The following is a 17,901-nucleotide window of genomic DNA, read 5'->3' as shown; positions in this document are numbered from 1 at the left end:
CCACAGACACCCCAGGATGGAGCAGCAGGGTCTCTGGGCGTGAGCAACAGTCTGCTTGGGTGTGCCCCCCTGCTCTTTGCATCTATTCACCCTGACTTACTCCAGAACCCTCCCCAGGCCTTCTTCTGCCCCATGGGCTCAGGACAATGGCTTCCCAGCCCCCAGCTGCCCTCTGCCCATCTCCCAGAGGTCCATCCCTCTCAGACCTTCAAAAGGGCCCTATCTCTCGGAGCTGCTCCCGAGGGGCTACCTGCTTTCTCCCGGGGTGACTGCCCCCAGATTCATCCCGACCCCCTTACCTGCCCGGGTGACCCCCATCCCCACATGCTTCCCTGCCCCTCCCATACTCACCCCCTCTCCTGGCTGTCCAAGCTCTCAGCCTCCCTAAGCTCTCCCGCTGCAGGGGAGTAGTGGCGAGGGGCCCTGGCCCCTCAGAGGCTTGGGGAAGGGGTACGTGAGGGTGGGGGGCCTGGGTGCGGCTCCGGGAAAGGGAAGCTAGGCAAGCGGGGAGAGAGAGAGAGGCAGAGGCAGGCAGGCAGCCAGCCAGCCGGCTTTATATCCCTGCCGTATTGATCTACCATGTCACAGCCCCGGTCGATAGCCAGCCGAGAAAGAGAGGGAGAAAAGGGAGGGGAGGTTTGGGGGAGGGCAGCGGGACCCCTATAGTCCTCGGCCCATCTGGGGCCTCCTTGGCAGGGGTATGGGGGCACGCGTGAGACAACCACCCCCCCAAAAGAGGCCTGCGTGTCGCCCCCCTCGTCCTCTTGGTTGCAGCTCTCTCGCTGAGAGCCACCTTGGTGGAAGAATCAAGCCCAGAAGACTGGCCTGTCTCTTTCTGTCTCTGCTGTCTCTTTATCTCTTGTGAGTTGGGAGTCGGGGGGTGCCCTCACATCTGTTCACTGTCTCGGCTCCCCTCTGCTGTCCATAGTCAGGCTGGGCCGGTACAAGGCCCGGGGGTTGTGCTCACTTCTGGTTTGGGAATGGAAAGGAGTGTGACTCCTCCTTCTCTTTTGCTGTGTGACCGTGGGCAAGAAAGACAACCTCTCTGAACCATCCCTCCCTAGCCTTTGCTAGCCAGGCGCTTGGGAGGCCCTGTCCAGCCAGTGCAGGAGACAGACAACATTTACCATTTCACTCTTGTGGTTCTCCAACCCCACGGCCTGAGAGAGGAGAAAATTCGCCCACTTAGAGTTCCCAGCATCCTCTCCTACTGCCTGCCCCTCTCTTAAGCCTCTCCTGACTGGGGCAGGAAGGCCAGGTAGGAAAGGGAGAAAGGGAAGAGGCTCTGGGCTGGCGCTGAGAATCCTGAGACTGCGCCTCCATCCTCGACACCTACCCTGGCTCTATCGCCCCTTTCTGCCTCAGTTTCCCTCTAGTCCCATCCAACCTGCTCAAACTCAAAGGTTCCCTGTAGCTCTGGGATCCTCAGGGATTGGTGCAGAGGGGAAGCAGGGCTGTCAGAGGGGTGAAGTCAGAGCCAGAGGGGTGCCTGCTGCCCCTCCCTCAGCCTGGATGGCCAGGGTCCCAGGTGCGTACCCCCAGCCCCCAACTCCCCGGGGCTCCTGTTCTTTGTCTGTCTGGATTCTCCTCCCCTCCTAGCCCAGCCTCCGAGAGAGGTTGAGGAATCACCTTAGCCTTGACCCGAGGGGGAGGGCAGAGGAGGGGCAGGCGGCCCCCACCCCCGCCTCCTGCCCATGGCCATCCCAACAGCCTCGCTCCCTGCTTCCCTGAGTACCAGGCTGCCCCCCGAGCATGGTCAGGCCGCTGCTCCCTTTGTTCAGAAGGGGGAGGGGAAAGAGCCGAGCTGAGGGGACGTGGCCTGACCCTCGACCTCTCCCCTTCCCTCCTCCCATCTTGGTCCCCAGGGGCTCAGAGCCCCCTTGACGGACAGTTCTGACCATCAGCCAAATGGCTCTGGGAGTGAGCAGGGGGCCAGGTAGGGGGAGGGGAAGAAGGGCTGGCCAGGGCCCTGAGCCCAGGGTAGGGGGGCATTTTATGAGGGGGGAGGCCCTTAGGATGAAAGGTCCAGGGAGATAGGTACCCACAGAGGACAGGCTTTAGAGGGGGGGATGTCTTGATCGAAGGGGGTCTGTGGAAGCAAAGTGGGGCTCAGCCCAGAGCCAACAGCCCTGGATGGCCCTGTGGGTAGGGGCCTGGCCTGGGCAGACGTCCCCATCCCCACCCCCACCCGGCCTGCGGCATTGGGAGTGCAGCGAGTTTAAAAAAAAAAATTAAAAGAAAAAAAAAAATAACAGGAGCAGGAGAAGCTGGGGGAAAAAATATATAAGAAAAAATATAATAAGAACTAAGCGGTGGCTGCAGGAGAGAGAAAGGGCAGGAGGCGGGGAGGGGGGCGCAGGGGGGAGGGCGGCTCGGGCCCTGGTCGCTGCGGAGGCCCGGCCGCAGGCCTCTGTGCTGAGCCCTCCGCGTCCCCCCTGCCGGCCCCCTCCAGCCCCGATCGATCCAGTTTCTTGGCAATAAAGCATTTTTATTGTCAGCTGCCCTGAATGCCAAATGTGAGCCTGGTCCTGCTCCCCCCTCAACCCGCTTCCTTACCACCCCTCCCCCAGCCCTCCTCCACCCCCTCCCGCCACCCCCCACCGCAGAATCAGCATCGTCCATCACCGAGACCCCCTCCTCTTCCTCTTCATCCATGTCAGCTGCAGTCCTGCACATCCTCGATAATCCAACAAGCCCCCTCCCCATCTAGGCCGCTGTGCTCCCCTCCTTAACCTCAAACCTATAGGAGAGAGAAAGGTGGGCTCTGGCTGAGTGGTCTGGGGGGGACACAGGGATGGACAGGATGGTGTCGGGTAGGCAGGCAGGGAACCGATGGCCACAGGTTGAGGGAGGCGCAGGCAGAAGTCAGGAGAGCAGAAGCGCCCGCCTCGCAGACAGCAGGGGACAAGAACAGGTGGGGGAGGCGGGCTGGCCCCAGGCCCCTGCTCCCTCCAGGTTGGGGCTCCTCAGTGAGCAGGTGTGTCACCTCAGGGCCTGCCTACCTTTCCACACTGACCTTGGGCCTCTATCTCTGGGAGGCAGCTGGGGGCAGGAGGAGAGACAGGGCTGGGCTGGGCAGCCCACCTGGCTTAGCCCTGCCTGGACAGCCCCTTCAGGACTGGGGACAGCACCACGCGCCCCACAGGACTGCGGTGTGAGGTGCTGGAGCACGGGTGTCGGGTGTTGGGAAGCAATTTACAGAAGGCTTGGTTGTCCCACTGGCTTGCTCTCTGCCCCCCCCCCCCTTTTTCCTTTGTCTCTTTCCCCTTTTCCTGTCTCTGTCTCTTGCATTTTTCTGTCTGTCTTTCTCTTGCATGACCTGACTCCCTTTTATTACTGCTTCTCCCTCCTGGGATATAAGAACCTTCCCCTCTCCTCATTCTACCTGTGTATCCCCAAGCCATCCTCTCCCTACACCCCTCTTTTCTCGGCCTCTCTTTGTGCTTTTCCTCCCACCTTTCTTTCCCTGCCTGCCCCCCACGTTCCACTTCTCTCTTGGTTTGTGCCCCCTTCCAAGGCCCAGGTCCTTGGAATGTCAGCATAAAGCACAAGGAAAGGTCTCAACCCCTCTTCCCTCTCCTCTTGGGAGCTTTTGGAGGAGCTAGGATGCATCTGCAGCTGCAGGGATCCAGGGGAGAGCCAGGGTTTTGGGCTATCTCTGCCCAGATGTGCCGTGGGGTTTTGCTCGAGTCACTTGCCTGCCCTGAACCTCAGTTTTCCCTCCCATTTCTCACCCCTCCTGTGGATAACCGTGCCTGGAAAGTATGAGTTCTCCTGGGGAGGGAGTTGGGGGCAGGTCCTCTTGTGGGGGCCATGATCACCTTTCTGACCCCACTGTGGCGTCTGGGCTGCAGGTCCATCCTTTCAGCTGCTCTTGGTGAGCCGCAAAGAGAAGCTAGAGAGAGCCCCGGAGGCCAAGATTTTCCTCTCCATCTGGGCTGGGGAGCGGCCCAACCAGGGCAGGCTTTAGGGGCACCATGTAGAACATGCACCCCAGGTCCCACCTCCAAAATCAGTCTGGAAGGCAGGGCCACACCACGTGTCCCTAATCCAGTGGCTGCCTTGTGTTTTGGGGTTCAAGAGACATCTGGGACTTGAGAGCCAAGAACCTGTACTTGAGACAACCATCAGAGAGAGGGTGGTGGTCTGACACTGGGCTGGACTGGGGGATTCAGACATTTCTGGGCAGAATGGACTGGAAGTTGACAGATGGGGGGGTTCTTTGGGGGAGGACTCTGAGCTCACCCCGGGTTTCCTTTTCAAACCTCTCAGCCTCATTTAAGATTCAGCAACCAGCCCAATCAGTAAATCCCTACTTTTGGACAGCACCCACATTTTCTCCCCACAGTTTGGAAGGGGGGTGAGGCACTCTGTGTTAAAAAGAAGGCGCGCACACACGTACCTGCCCACGTGTCACGTGACCAAAACAGTTCCTGCTTTTCAACGTCAAAGCATTTTGGGTACCACCTCCTGATAATAGTTTTCTGATTAGTGAAGAGCCTTTCTATCAGAAGAGATTACCGTGAGTCATTGGGGAGCTGGGGCCTGAGCGAGAGGGCTGCCCAGCAAGCCCTGGGATGGCAGCTGAGGTGACTGCGGGCTGAGGCCCAGAGATCTGGAAGGAGACCAGAGGTCTCAGGATAGACAGCAGAGAGTGGGGGGCTAGGGATCTGGGACACCTAATTGGCTCCCACTTCCCACCTCGATGGCCCGGCATGGATGGGGAGTCCCTTTCCATCTGGCTCCCGATGCCCCTCCTCTGAGAATTCCTCTCTGGCTGACCCTCTCCCTGATGGCCTCTCATCATCCCCCAAATCTGACCCCAACTTCCTGCCTGTCATGTTCCCTGGCACGGAAGGGTGACACCCGATAGCAGCTTATGAGCTGCTTCCTGCCTGCTGAGCACTGACCTGTGCGCTTCCTTGTCCCCCCGACTTGGTAGATGGGGACACTGAGGCCCTGGGGCGCCTGACTGAGGCAGGGCCAGAGCTGCCATCTGGCGCGGGTGGCTCTGCTTGGCCTCTCTCTCTCTCTTTTTTTTTAAGAGTTTTATGTATTTATACAAGAACTGGGGTACAGGCCAGATATGCGGGAGGGTGAGAGGATTCACCAGAGACAGAGCGGGGAACGCAACAGGCAGACTGACAACATACATTGCTGAGGGGAGCAGTGGGCGAGACAGGAGAGGTCTGCTTTGCCATGTGGAATTCTTGCCAGGCAGCCGGGATGGAACCCACGCTACAGAGGCTGCGGACAGCTTCACGTGCGTCGCTCAACCGCCTGCGCCACCAGGGAGGCCCCTCTCTCTCTGTTTTTTTTAAAGATTTATTTATTTTATGCATACAAGAACTGGGGTATAAGCCAGAGGTGCAGGGGGTGAGAGGATTCACCAGAGAGAGGAACAAAACAGGTGGATCTACTGAAATACACTGGTGAGGGGAGCAGCGGGTGAGACGGGAAGGGTCTGATGTGCCATGTGGGTCAGCTCCCTGGCCGGGGATCAAACTCATGCTGCAGTGGCTAGCGATAGCCAGATAGCTCTGACTTTAACCCTTGTGCCACCAGGGAGGCCCAACTTGGCCTCTTCTCATCAACCCAACCCATTACTGTTTATCAAGAACCCTCGGTTGGGGTCAGGTGGTGCTGCAGGCGCGTGGGAAACGTGGCTCCATGGAGAGTTCAAATCCCAGCTCTGCCTTTGATGCACGGTGATACCTCAGGCAGGTGGTTTTGCCTCTTCGAGCCCCAGTTTCCTCTATGGGGTCATAACCACTCCTCTGAAGGGTTGGGAAATGAGGACGTGTGAAATGTCTGGTGGCCATGCTCTTCTCTCTCTTCCTCTTCCCTGAGGCTCACCCACCCTCTAGGTTCTAGCTTTTCCAAGCTTTTATATTTGAAGAGCATTTTCCCCAAAGCTCTGCAATATTCCTTGTTTGGATCCTTGCCACCACCCTGTGAAAAGAGGAACCATTATCTTGATTTTACAGAAGTGGAAACTGAGGCTCAGAACTCTCGAGTGCTCTGGCCTGGCTGCTCATCTCAAAAAGGGTGTGTTTAACTGTGCTGCTGCAGACCTGCTGAGCGCTGCTGTGTGCCGGGCCCTGTGTGAGCACTGGAGATAAAGCAGTGAACAAAACTGGCGCAGCTGGAGATGACTGACTAGAAGAGATGCAGTGCTCCAAGTATAAATATCGATTAAATGCAAAAATCAGAAATTGTGATAAATCCCCCCAAAGGAGACAAGAATAGGGCACTCACAGAGAGAGAGCAAGACATTCAAACTGAACTTTGAAAGATGAGAGGGATTTAACCAGGTAATGAGTGTTCAGGCAGAGGGAACAGCACATGCAAAGGGCCTGGGGCTGGGAAGAGCTTGGATGAAGAGCAGAGCAGAGACAGTGTGGCTTCAGCAGGGCAGGTGAAGGGGAGAATTATGGATGAGATGGGAGGTGTGGGTAGGGGCCAGACCACAGAGGACTCTGTCTGTGGGGTAAAGGAGTTTGGACTTTATTCCCACAGGTATTGGAAGGCGTCTGAAGGGTCTTAAGCAAGGGAGTGCCAGAACCTGAATATTTTATTATTGTTATTTTTTCATTCATGCCCGCAATAACTGGGGTACAGGCCAGAGGTGTGGGGGGTGAGAGGATTCACCAGAGACAGAGTGGGGAACAGACAGGCGTATCTACTGAAACACACTGCTGAGGGGAGCAGCGGGGAGACAGGAAAGGTCTGCTGTGCCGTGTGGGTCAGCTCCCTGGCTGGGGATGGAACTCGTGCTGCAGTGGCTGCGGATAGCTTCATAGACTGCGTCTTAACCCCTTGCGCCACCAGGGAGGCCCAACCTGATTATTTTAGAGTCTCTTAGAGTGCTGGGGGAGTCCAGACTATGGGGTCAGGCATGGGAGGCCTGCAGGAAGGGAGGTTGCTGATGTCAGCCAGGCCAGAGATGGTGGTGGCTTGGGAGTGGAGGAATTGGTGAGTGCTTTGGAATTGAATCTGATGTCTCGGCTCAGAGAAGTGGGGTTGCCTCTCCAATATGCACAACTGATCAGGCAGCAAGAGGGTCTGATTGTGTCGCTGGCACCCATGCCCCACCCCTCACCAGGGCAGGGGCTGCTCTTATCCTGGGAGGCCACGGGGTACAGCTGGCAGGCAGAGTTCAGAGTTGTGTCTATGTGGTGTTGGGCCCTGAGGAAATGCTCACTGCCTGACAGAGGTCCCGTATGGAGGTGAGGGAGGGCCCTTCCCATAGGAAAGTCCAGGGGGTTCAGGGGGCGAGTGGGTCTCCTCACAGCCGACCTTGCTGTGTGAGCTCAGAGACTCTGCAAGGGCCCCAAATGCTGTTCAGTGTGAGTACTTGACTCAACGCTGGTGAGAGCTCTTATAGACGGCTTGTGTCTGGGAGGCTTTGACTGGGCCGGGGCAGGTGGTCTCAGAAGGCAAGCCCAGGTCCAAGCCCAGTGCCAGACTAAAGGTAGAGGCAGGCAAGGGTGGGAGGTGGTGGCAGGTCGGGGGACAGCAGAGGGACTTTGGCGTCCAAGCTGGTCAGGATGCTGACCTTGTTCCAACTGTGTGGCCCCAGGTAAATGATTCAGCCTTTCTGAGCATCAGATTGCTTGTCTGTACAATGGGCACGTTAACAACTGTTCTCTCTGGAGTGTTGAGGAGATGGGGTGAGAAAATGTAGAGAATTTCTAACCAGTAGGCACAGGCTCTTCCCTGAACTGTCTAAAGCAAAACTCTTGATTCTTTGTCCCTGAGCCACCAGGAAATTTTCCCCAGCTCAGTAAATGATTATCACACATCTGTCTGGGCCCCTCCCTTTCCATCAAGTGTCCAGAGCTCAGGGTTTGACTCCGATGGTGGCAGGCTGTGTCCTATGGTCTGGGCCAGTGCAATTTCATCGAGTTCAACGCCTCTGAATAAATGTTTATGGAGCACCTCTCACAGGAAGGGTCCTCAGATCAGAGACTGCACAGTTCCAGAGAGGCACAGAGAGGTCGAGTGACTTGCTTGAAGTCACACAGGGAGGACTCAGCAGGCTCCATAAAGGCTGAGAGAGACCCAGGCCACTTCTAATTTTTGTGCCTCCCAGTAGGCTAAGAATGAAGTCCAGAATGGAGTCAGAGACTCCACTGACAACAAAGAAATGCCAACAAAATGACACATTAAGTGATTTTTACAGTCATTTCAGGATTTATTAAGACAAAATTCAGTGTCGTACACCATAGAGTTAAAAAAATAGATCTTCTTTAACAAGGTCCTTCCTGGCCAAGTGACCCACGGCTTACACCTCACTGTGTTCTGCAGCTGGGACCCAAGCACCTATCACGGGACTCCAAAGTTGACACCTTCTGCACTATCTTCAGGTGCTTTTACAGAGGTGCAGGACCTCTCACCCTTTTCAGGGGAGCAACAAGCATCTGCATGCCATGTGGCATGGAGAGGCAGGCTCTGGCATCAACCTGACCCTTCCTGCGCGGAGCCAGCCCTCGCCACTCTGACCCACCTCAGGGTGCTCCTCTGAAAAGGGGGGTGGAAATACAGCACCACCTTATTGGATTGCTGGGAAGATGCCAAGAGATGAGGCAAGGGAAGCAGGGAGAATGTGCCTGCACAGATAAGGCACGGGCAGTTCTGTTACCTCTGATAATAGCCCGACATTCAGGGGCTTGAGAATTCCTCCAAGGCGTGGCCAGGGCGCATGCGCTCTGTATCCTCAGCTCTTGGCACTGGGTCTGGCATCAGTGAGAGGGTAGAACTGAATCGTGTGGAAAGGCTGTGGTCAGGCTGAACAGGGATCACCAGGGAGGACAGGAGAACTTAACAGAAGGTCTGGCCTTTGGTTTCTTCTCCACTTTGTCTACCTCTTTATGAGGTCAGTCAGGTTAGCTCCCGTGTGCATGGTGTGGAGGCCATTGTCCCTCTTCTTCTTCAGCAAGTCGATACTCAGTGCCTGCTATGCGGCAGGCGCTGGGGACGTAGTGGTGAATAAGACAGGAGTCAGTGAAATTATTGCCATGGTTCTAATCTGAATGCTGAGTGGTGGGTTCACACAAACACGTTATTCATAATAAAATAAATAAGCAAATAAATAATGAATGAGGGCCCTGCCCAGCCCAGTGATGGGAGAATGCTAGGTACCCAGCACTATGATTGAGGCAATTTTGTGCACCTGAAGCCCTTTTAACCAGGAGGGTAAAACCTAAAATAGAACAAGACAGATATGCTCTCTATCCTCCCGGCTAGAACATTCAAGTGGGGGAAGACAGATGATAACAAGGACGTAGCACAAGAAAGCTTGAGTGTTAGACAGTGAAACATACTAGAAGAAAATGCAAATGGTAAAGGAGAGAGGGGTGAGAAGAGGCTATGTGAGGGAGGATGATCACAAAGACTTCTTGGTGGAAAGGATATTGAAGCAGAATGTTGTAATAAGTGATACACTGTGCCTGGGGAAAAATGTTCCAGGCACAGAGTAGGGGGAGAGGGGCAGGTCGAGCAAGTGCAAAGGCCCTGAGGTTATTGGGGCTTGGTTGGCAGGAACAGAAGGCCAGCCGGCCTGGAGAACGTCAGCAAGGGGGTGAAGAGCAACGGGAAGTGGTGTAACAGAAGGACCAGGCCACATCGCGGCGCTGAGGGGTGACCGCCTAGGTTAGGGAGTCTTGAAGCTGGCGTGTTTGACCAGCCTCGCAGCGCCTCCCAGCCTGCGGCCGTTAGTACCCTGGACAGCGGCCCCAGCGCCGCAGAGCACTTGCAGCGGTGGGGCGCTCCCTTCTGAAGGGGGACTTCGCTTAAAGTCCGCTTCTGGGCAGGGAATTGGGGCGGGTGGAGACTAGGATCAGGCATCGAGTGCAAATTAGCCCCCCGCCAGCGGGAAGCGCAAGCGTGTGGACGAGTGATAAATGTACAGTTTAGTGGATCTTTATCCAGCAGACATCTGTGTGGTCACCCCTTAGGTCCAGATAAAGAAGGCAGCCAGCGCCCAGGAGCCCCCACCCCGCCCTGTGCGTTGTTCCTCTCGCCCTCTCCCCGCTGGAGGTGACCTCTGTCTTCACTTTTAGGATAATCATTTCCTTGCTTTTCTTTGTAGTCACATGTGTGTCCCTTAATACATTCTAATTTAAATTCAAAAAATAAATACAATCTTGTTTTAAAAAACCAGAAGCATAACAAAAAGGTTAAAATCCCCTCTGGGTCCCCTCTGCTCTCCACGTTGTGCTCCCCTCACCAAAAGTCACCGCCATTAATCAGTTACCATTCTGCAGTTTCCTCTGCATTCGCTCAATACCTGCACACTCATGGAAAATGTATAGTGTTTTTTTGTACTTGCCTAAATGATATTAAGTTGTATAAATCCTCTAAATGCAATGTCATTAAGTTGCTTTTTCATGCAGCAGGGTCTGGGAGAACTCTGCATGCCCATCTCTGTAGGTCTGTCCTATTCTCTCACAACAATGAACTATTCCTGAGTGTGTATGGACCACACTGGATCTCACCACTGCCCTGTTGGTGGCATCTAGGATGTTTCTGAGTTTTCTCTATTTTAAAAGTTTATTTTTTGAAGGTCTTGTGCCTGGCGGTGATTATTATATTTAAGATGAAGCAACTTCCCATCAGCCCATATAACTGCCCCTATGTCACACATGAGGAGCCTGGGGTTCAGAGAGGCGGAGTCACCTTCCCAGGGCCACACAGGAGTTTCCAAACTCACACATCTCACTCCCAAACCAGCGCTAGATTAACCTGTCTATGGGGATCGGTGTCCTTCTTCAGCAAACATTCCTGGGGCCCTGGCTATGTGCTGGCCCAGTGCTGGGCACTTACTCCATAAGAATAAATCAAAACAAACCATACGCTCAAGTCCTGCCCCAAGGGGCAGACTGGTTGGGAAGTTGTTACAGCAGCAACAAGATGGGTGTGCAAAGGCCCAGGATGCTTCCCGGAGCGTTGGGCAGGCTGAGGTCAGCACTACATGTTGGGTCTCCTGTGGAGTCAGAGAAGGCTGCCAGAGATGGGACGATTGAGCAGAGGCTGTCCGTGTATGGAGACTGTAGAGGCAGGTAGGATTTCTATATCAGACCGAGGAAGGGACATCCAGGTTGCAGAACAGATGAAGAAGCTGAACTCCCGGCAAAATGGCTAGAGAGGGTGACCGGGACCCCTGTCTGCTTGGCCTGGATCCTTGGAACCTCATTCTGGAACCTGGAGGGGTTTCTTCATTCAACATATAGGGTTTGGGTACTACTAGGCACCAGGCACTGTTGGGAGCACTGCAGCGGATGAGACAAAAAGGACATCTGCTGTCAGAGAGTTTATGTTTCAGAGGGGGAAACAGAGGTAAAACAAAGAGACAGTAACTGAGCTCCAGAAAGTGTGAATAAAATAGAACTGGATGAGGGAGTGGTGGGACAAGGGAGGGTCCTCTGGAGAGTGGCCTTTGAGTTGAGCCCTGAAGGATGAGAAGACTGGAAAGATGGGGTACAGTAGTTGAGGGGAGGGGTCAGCAAGGTAAAAAATCCCAAGGTGGGGACAAACGTGGCTTCTTCCAGTGGGGCTAGATTTCTCTGGGAGAGGGCAGGTCCTGGAGCCCATGGAGAAGGGGTTAATTTGTCCTGGAGGCAGCCAGGATTTGGGGGTGGGTTGGGGGCAGGGGTGCTTCTGGACCGAGAACTAGGGCCTTTGCATTTCAGTCTTTGGATAACTTCTTGCACTGAGGGGAGAGCTGTGGCCTTGAGCTTGCAGAGTCAGTGCTGATGAAGAGTCCAGGCTGAAGCAGTGTGTGCTGCGGGCAGTGGGCAGAGCTGCGTGGTGAGCAGGGCTCCTGGGCCAGGGGGCGGGACATTGTAGGGGAAGGCCCAGGGCCAGGCACCTGTCTTTTTGGCTGCTTTGGAGGCCATGATGGGTATGTGGTGCTGGATGTCATCCTTTCCCCTGTTCTCAGAAGACCTACAGTCAGAGACGAACAAGCCAAGATGAGGAGCGGGGAGCTCCGTATAGTTTGTGCACTGGTTTTGGGGTTGGAGAGACTCTGGGTCCGCATTGACGTAGCTGTGACTGTGGGCTTCAGCTTTGAAATGGGGATAATAAAAACCCTAATAAAAGATGAGAATTCAGGGGCCTCCCTGGTGGTGCAAGGGGTTAAGATGCAGCACTATGAAGCTATCTGTAGCTACTGCAGCATGAGTTCGATCCCCGGCTAGGGAGCTACCCACATGGCACAGCAGACCTCTCCTGTCTCCCTGATGCTCCCCCCAACATTGTATTCCAATTATTCGGTATGTTCTGCTCCCCACTCTGTCTCTGGTGAGTCCTCTCACCCCTCACACCTCTGGCCTGTACCCCAGCTCTTGTATGCATACGTAAATAAATCTTTAAAAAAAAAAAAAAGCTGAGGATTCAGGTATACTGGCTGGGTATACTCAACCAGGCGGTCCTTAGAATAAGCCTAAAATTATTTCTTCTCTTTCTGTTTTGGTCTCACAGTCAGCTGATTCATCAGACCATTTTGCCCACCAAGGAATGTTAGAGCTGGGGCAAGTCTCAGAATATTCCTCCAGGCCACCTCCCTCATATAGATGGGGAAGCTGAGGCTCTGAAAGCACAAGGGGCAGACCCCAATTCCCCAGTGCTTCGTGATTTCTTCCTACTTGAAGTGAATTCCTGGGAACTTTAGTGTTTTTGGGAAGCTGCAATGGGGGATGCAATGAGAAATATGTGTGTCAGTGTGAATTTATGAAGCATCTGCTGGCTTCCTGGCCCATTGACCTGGTGTTTCTGAGATGCCTCTTCCTGACCTCTCCTCCACCCCTAGCTCAAACCCATGCATCTCCTCCAATCTGTTCCACTTCCCACAGTCCATCAGTCATGGCCTCAGTGTCTACCCAGATACCCTGCCCAGCTGCCCACTTTCAGGGCCACTAGAGTCCTGTAACCTTTCACTGGAATTTGTACTCCTAGCTGCATCCTTATGGTCCCTCCCTTCCCAGTCACCTGAACATTGTCCCAGCCTCCAGATTGGTCATCCTTCCCCCAGATTCCAACCACCAGCCTGTCCTCACAACAGTCCCTGATGAATTGCCGCACTCAAAAACCTTCCACCTACATCAAATCCAAGTTCAAGGTAAACAATTCCAGCAGAAGCACAGAGAGGTCAAGTGACTTGCTTAAAGCCACACAGGGAGGACTCAGCAGGCTCCATAGAGGCTGAGAGAGGACCAGCCCCATAATGATCTCATCTCAGCTGGAGTATGCCCTCCCCTAATCTTTGGGCATTCCTGGGACTCATTCTTGACTCCTCCCTCTGCTGCCACACCCCTTCTTCAGCCAATATCCAATCCCGTTGGGTCTACTGTCAACACTGCTTCTAGGGACACCTGTCCCTTTCCATACCCCCTGCCGCCAACCTGGGTCTGGCCCTCTTCTCCTCTCCTGAGAACACTATCTACTTCACGACTGACCCCATCACACTCTGGCCCTTCAGGCAGCCAGTATCATCCAGGAAGATAGTCACAGAACCACGGAGCCTCTCTGCCTACAGCCCTCCCAGTGGCATCTCACTGCACTGGGGTCAAGTCCAGCACATTGACCTGAGCTGCAAGGTCCTGTGCCTGCCTGCCCCCACCCCCTTCTCCTGTGTCCTCACTGGATCTGCATCAGCCAGTTCCACTCCTGGAATTGCCATGCTACTTGCTGCTTCGGGGCTACCACCCCCTCTGTTCCCATTGTCTGCAGTGCTTTTCCCCCGTAGTCCTTACCCTGTGTAAATGCCACCTCCTCGAAAGTCTCCTCGCCGGCCACCTCCCCTCACCTCAGGTACCATCCTCTTCCTAGTCTTGAAAGCACTTTTCCCCTACTTGGCATTACATATTTACTTAACTTTTCAAAAGTGTTTCCCACCCACCAAAGGCTATGTAAGCCCAATGGGGAGAGAAGGTCCACCGTTGTTTTTCAGCTTGATTGAGGTGTAATTGATGGCTCTGCACCTCTATGTCTGAGCTCAGCAGTGTCAGGGCACATCCTAGCCTGTACTGGATACTTACCAACTCGGGCATGGAACATCAGGGTCTTTGTTTTAGCATCCCAGCCTTGCCCTGGGACCGTGAACCCCTTGAGGGCAGGCTTCAGATTTAGCTCACCTCTGGGTCCCCAACCCCAGCCCAGTGCTAAGGGGCATGCCAAAAGGTATCCCGTGCATCGTTGAGCATCATGCACAGGCTCGAAGGGCTATGGAGAGTTGGGCTGTGGGCTGTGGGGAGATCCTGGTGCTCCTGGGTGAGCAGGGAGTGACTTCCAGTTGCCTGTAGAGGATGGGGAGCATTGGCAAGCACTAGGGGCCCATGGCAGAGTAGAGAAAGAGCAAGCTATGAGGAGGACAGGTCTGGCTTTGAATCCTGACTCCACCACTCACATGCTGTGTGATATGGGGTAAGTGACTTCACCTCTCTGAGCTCCAAATCATCAGTAAAATAGGGATGGTAACACATCGTACCTCCTCAAATTGTGATGATGATTAGAAAAAAAATGTATTGGTTCAACTGGCATAGAACAGACAGTGCTGCAGCTGCTGTAGGATGATGATGATGATGATGATGATGTTGATGATGGAATAGTTTAAGTCCGTGGATGCTTCTAAGCAGAACATGGGGTGCTACAGCTTGACCTTGACCTAGAGCTGCAGGAGTAGTATTTCTGAGGGTGAAGCAGGTATGAAAACAGGAAGCAGAGGCTGGAGCCCCGCAGCCAGGAGGGTGGGGAGGAGATGGGCATGCATCCCAGGAATGGCAGCTGGCTGGCTGGGTTTGATTTGAAAGTAGCTGAGGCCCATCAGGGACCACATGGCCCTGCAGCAGGACCAACTGGACACCCTTTGTCTGTGTGTCTGTCTGCCACCCCTGATCCTGCTTTCTTACCCAGCTTTCCCTGACCTCCCCCGCTTCCCCAGAGGCTACCCTGGTCTGGGCTGTGTGGAGGCCATTTGCAGAAGGAAGGCTGTGCAGGGAGGCTGGTTTCCATGAGTCTTAGGCCTGGAGTTCATCTCTAGGCCCAGCCGTTGACTCAGTGTGGCCTGCAACCCATCTCCCTCCTGCCAAGCTGGGGTCCCAAGGGGGCCTCTCTGAGCCCCTCTACCCTACTACCCTACAGTCAATGCAGCACTTTTGGGGAAAGACCCTTTGGGTTCCCAAGCAGTGTGGGGACATGGTGGGGGGCAGAGTGGAGAGGCTGCCTGAGACAGTGGGAGTCCAGAAAGAAGCCGGTGAACCAAGCTACTAGGAGTGTCCCCCGGGGGCAGCTGAGAGGAAGAGGCCACAGCCGGAGGGGTGGGGGGGCCCAGGGGCGAAGAATCCCTCTCTGCTGTCCCCGGTGGGCTGGCTGCTCCCCCCACCACCACTCCCCCGCCGGGCCCCCGGGGGACCTCGCTCTAATAATGTATTTGATCGACTCGCCGGCCGCGTACAAGCGATTATTGTCTTGTCGGGAGTCAAACGTATCGATCCGGTGAGAAATATGAGCGGAGCAATGGGGCCCGCGTGTCAGTTACCAGCCCCGCTGGCCCTGGGGAGCCCCCTACGTCTCCTTTAATTACCGCTCAGCCCTGAGCCCAGCCTGGCCTCCCCTGCTGCCTCCCTCCTGGGCTCCCCGCACCCTGGATGGCCCCCGCTGCTCCCCAGCTACCTGCCCCATCTGCCTCGCTCAACATGGCTTGAGGCGGCTTCTGCAGCTGAGAGGCCACCATCTTCACCCCACCTGGGCCTCCCCAGATCCTGACTGCCAGCCCTACCCACCTGATGTGCCTCAAACTCTGCCTCTCCTCTCTCCGGCAGGCAGGCAGGAGGCTCAGGCCTATTCTTCCAGATTCCCTGACTCCAGCTCAGGGAAGCAGTTCTGGTTTGCCCGAGGCAATAAGGGGGACCTAGAAGGGACGTGAGGGGATGAGCAATTTCATCCCATGGCAGAAACAGAAGGCTTTCCCCAGCTTCCTCCCTACACTGGACGCTCAGCATGGGTGGTCCTTCTCCCATGCTCAGCAAGGGGCCAGCACACGGGGCTCATGTCCAAAAGCAGGACATGTCCCGACATAGATGGTGTTGACTATGTCACTGGTGGAACTAGGGGGTGGCTTGGTGGGGTTTTGGCCCCCATAATGTCCTATGACCCTCATTTCCAAGTCCCTGAAACATAAATGCTAAACCAAAATAGAGCTGACTGGGCAAATGCAGTTTCAAGACAAGGGTACAGTACCCACCGCCACCAGGATGCTGTCCAGAGTACCTGCCAGCTGGGCAGAGGGTGGGGGACTGGGCATGGACCAGCCCCAAAGGCCTGAGTTGGCCCCCAGTTGATGCAGCGTCTGTGTGGTCTCAGGAAAAACGGCCTTCAGATGGCATGTGGTGGAGTGCGGCTGGCTGGGAACTGTCCCCTCTGTGCAGATGTGAGGCCGCTGGTCACTGGGGTGGAGCAGGCCTGGGGCCGGGTTTGCTGGGCTCCTTGCAGACTGCGGATGGGCGGGGAGGGCGCTCCTGTAGGTGTGCCTGGGTGTGAGAGTGGGCACACACGTGTAGGTGTGCCCTTGTGCCCGTAGGTCCCCGTGAGGGTGCCGACGTGTCCGTGCAGGAGAGACCACGCGGGTAGGAGGGTTGGTATTGGGGGCCGTGCACGGAGAGGGGGTTCCCGGTGTCTGCCTGCGCGCACGTGTGAAGCTCTGGGGCCCACGTGTGGAAATACTCTAGTAGATATTTGTGTGTGTGTGTGTGTGTGTGTGTAGAGAGAGAGAGAGAGAGAGAGAGAGAGAGAGAGAGAGAGAGAGAAGAGAGAGGAAGAGAGAGAGAGAGAGAGAGAGAGAGTGCCCAGGCGTCTGTGGGGTGGACGCGCGTGCGCTTTGGGGTCCCCCAGCTTGGGGCGCAGGGAGTCCGGTGGGGCCCAGGGGGCAGGGGGACTGTTTGGAGGCGCTGGGGCTCGCTGGGAGGAGGGACAGGGCAGGGGGCTGGGCCGCGCCTTTGTCTGCGCCGCTGTACGCGGGGAGTCCTGCGCCTTTGTGTGACCCTCGCAGGTGTGCGCGCGGGGGTGGGGGGGCGGGGAGGGAGCGGAGCGGAGGGAGGGGCGCCCTCCTCCGCGGCCGGCCCCGCCCTCCGGCCCATTGGCTGGGAGCTGCCGCCCTCTGGCGGGCGCCGAGGGAAGCGCTGGGCGGTAGCGCCGCAGCGCGAAGGGGCCAACCGGCAGCCGGGGGACCCGATGCTCCCCTCTATCGGAGCCGCCCCGGGCTCTTTCATTTGCGCACAAGCTGACTTCTCGCTGCTCCTGGCCAGGCCCCGACCCGTCACCCGCACTGACACTGCCCGCGGGCACCGCTTCCTCTCAGTGGTGGCCCCGGACGACTCACCTGCGCACAGGTGCGCGGCTGGCTTCTCACTCCCTTATCCGCCCCGTCCCCTTGGGACACCCATAGCCGAGGCCGCCTCCTGCAGGACTTCTGGGCTTTGGGCCCTTGGAGAGAGCACCTCGCCTCTCTGGTCCATCGTCTTTTAGTCTTCAAAACCCGGCAAATAGTGATCCCCTCCAGAGATGACACCTGTCAAGTGGGAAGTGCAAAGCCTCGCCTTGGGAAAGAGCCCCCAAAACGTCCCGCCAGTGTGCTATTGTTGTTATGGGCTCACCTTCTTTCCCAGACCCACTTGCCCTGCTCGAGGTGTCTGCCTGCTGAAGGTGGCAGGCCCTCTGGGCAGTCGCTCCAGACGGCCCCTGGAGGCACAGGGTAGGAGTCAGTTCTTCCAGTCTGCCTGCTCTCTGCCCCACTGCTGCCCTTCCCCAGCACACACACACACACACACACACACACACACACATGATTTGGGGTCCACTGCCTGCTGGGGAGGGCCTTCGGGCCAGGGTATTTTCCTTTTC

Source organism: Talpa europaea (genome assembly GCF_964194135.1).
Source record: "Talpa europaea genome assembly, chromosome: 16".
Lineage (NCBI taxonomy): Eukaryota > Metazoa > Chordata > Mammalia > Eulipotyphla > Talpidae > Talpa > Talpa europaea.
This window is presented reverse-complemented; position numbering follows the sequence as displayed.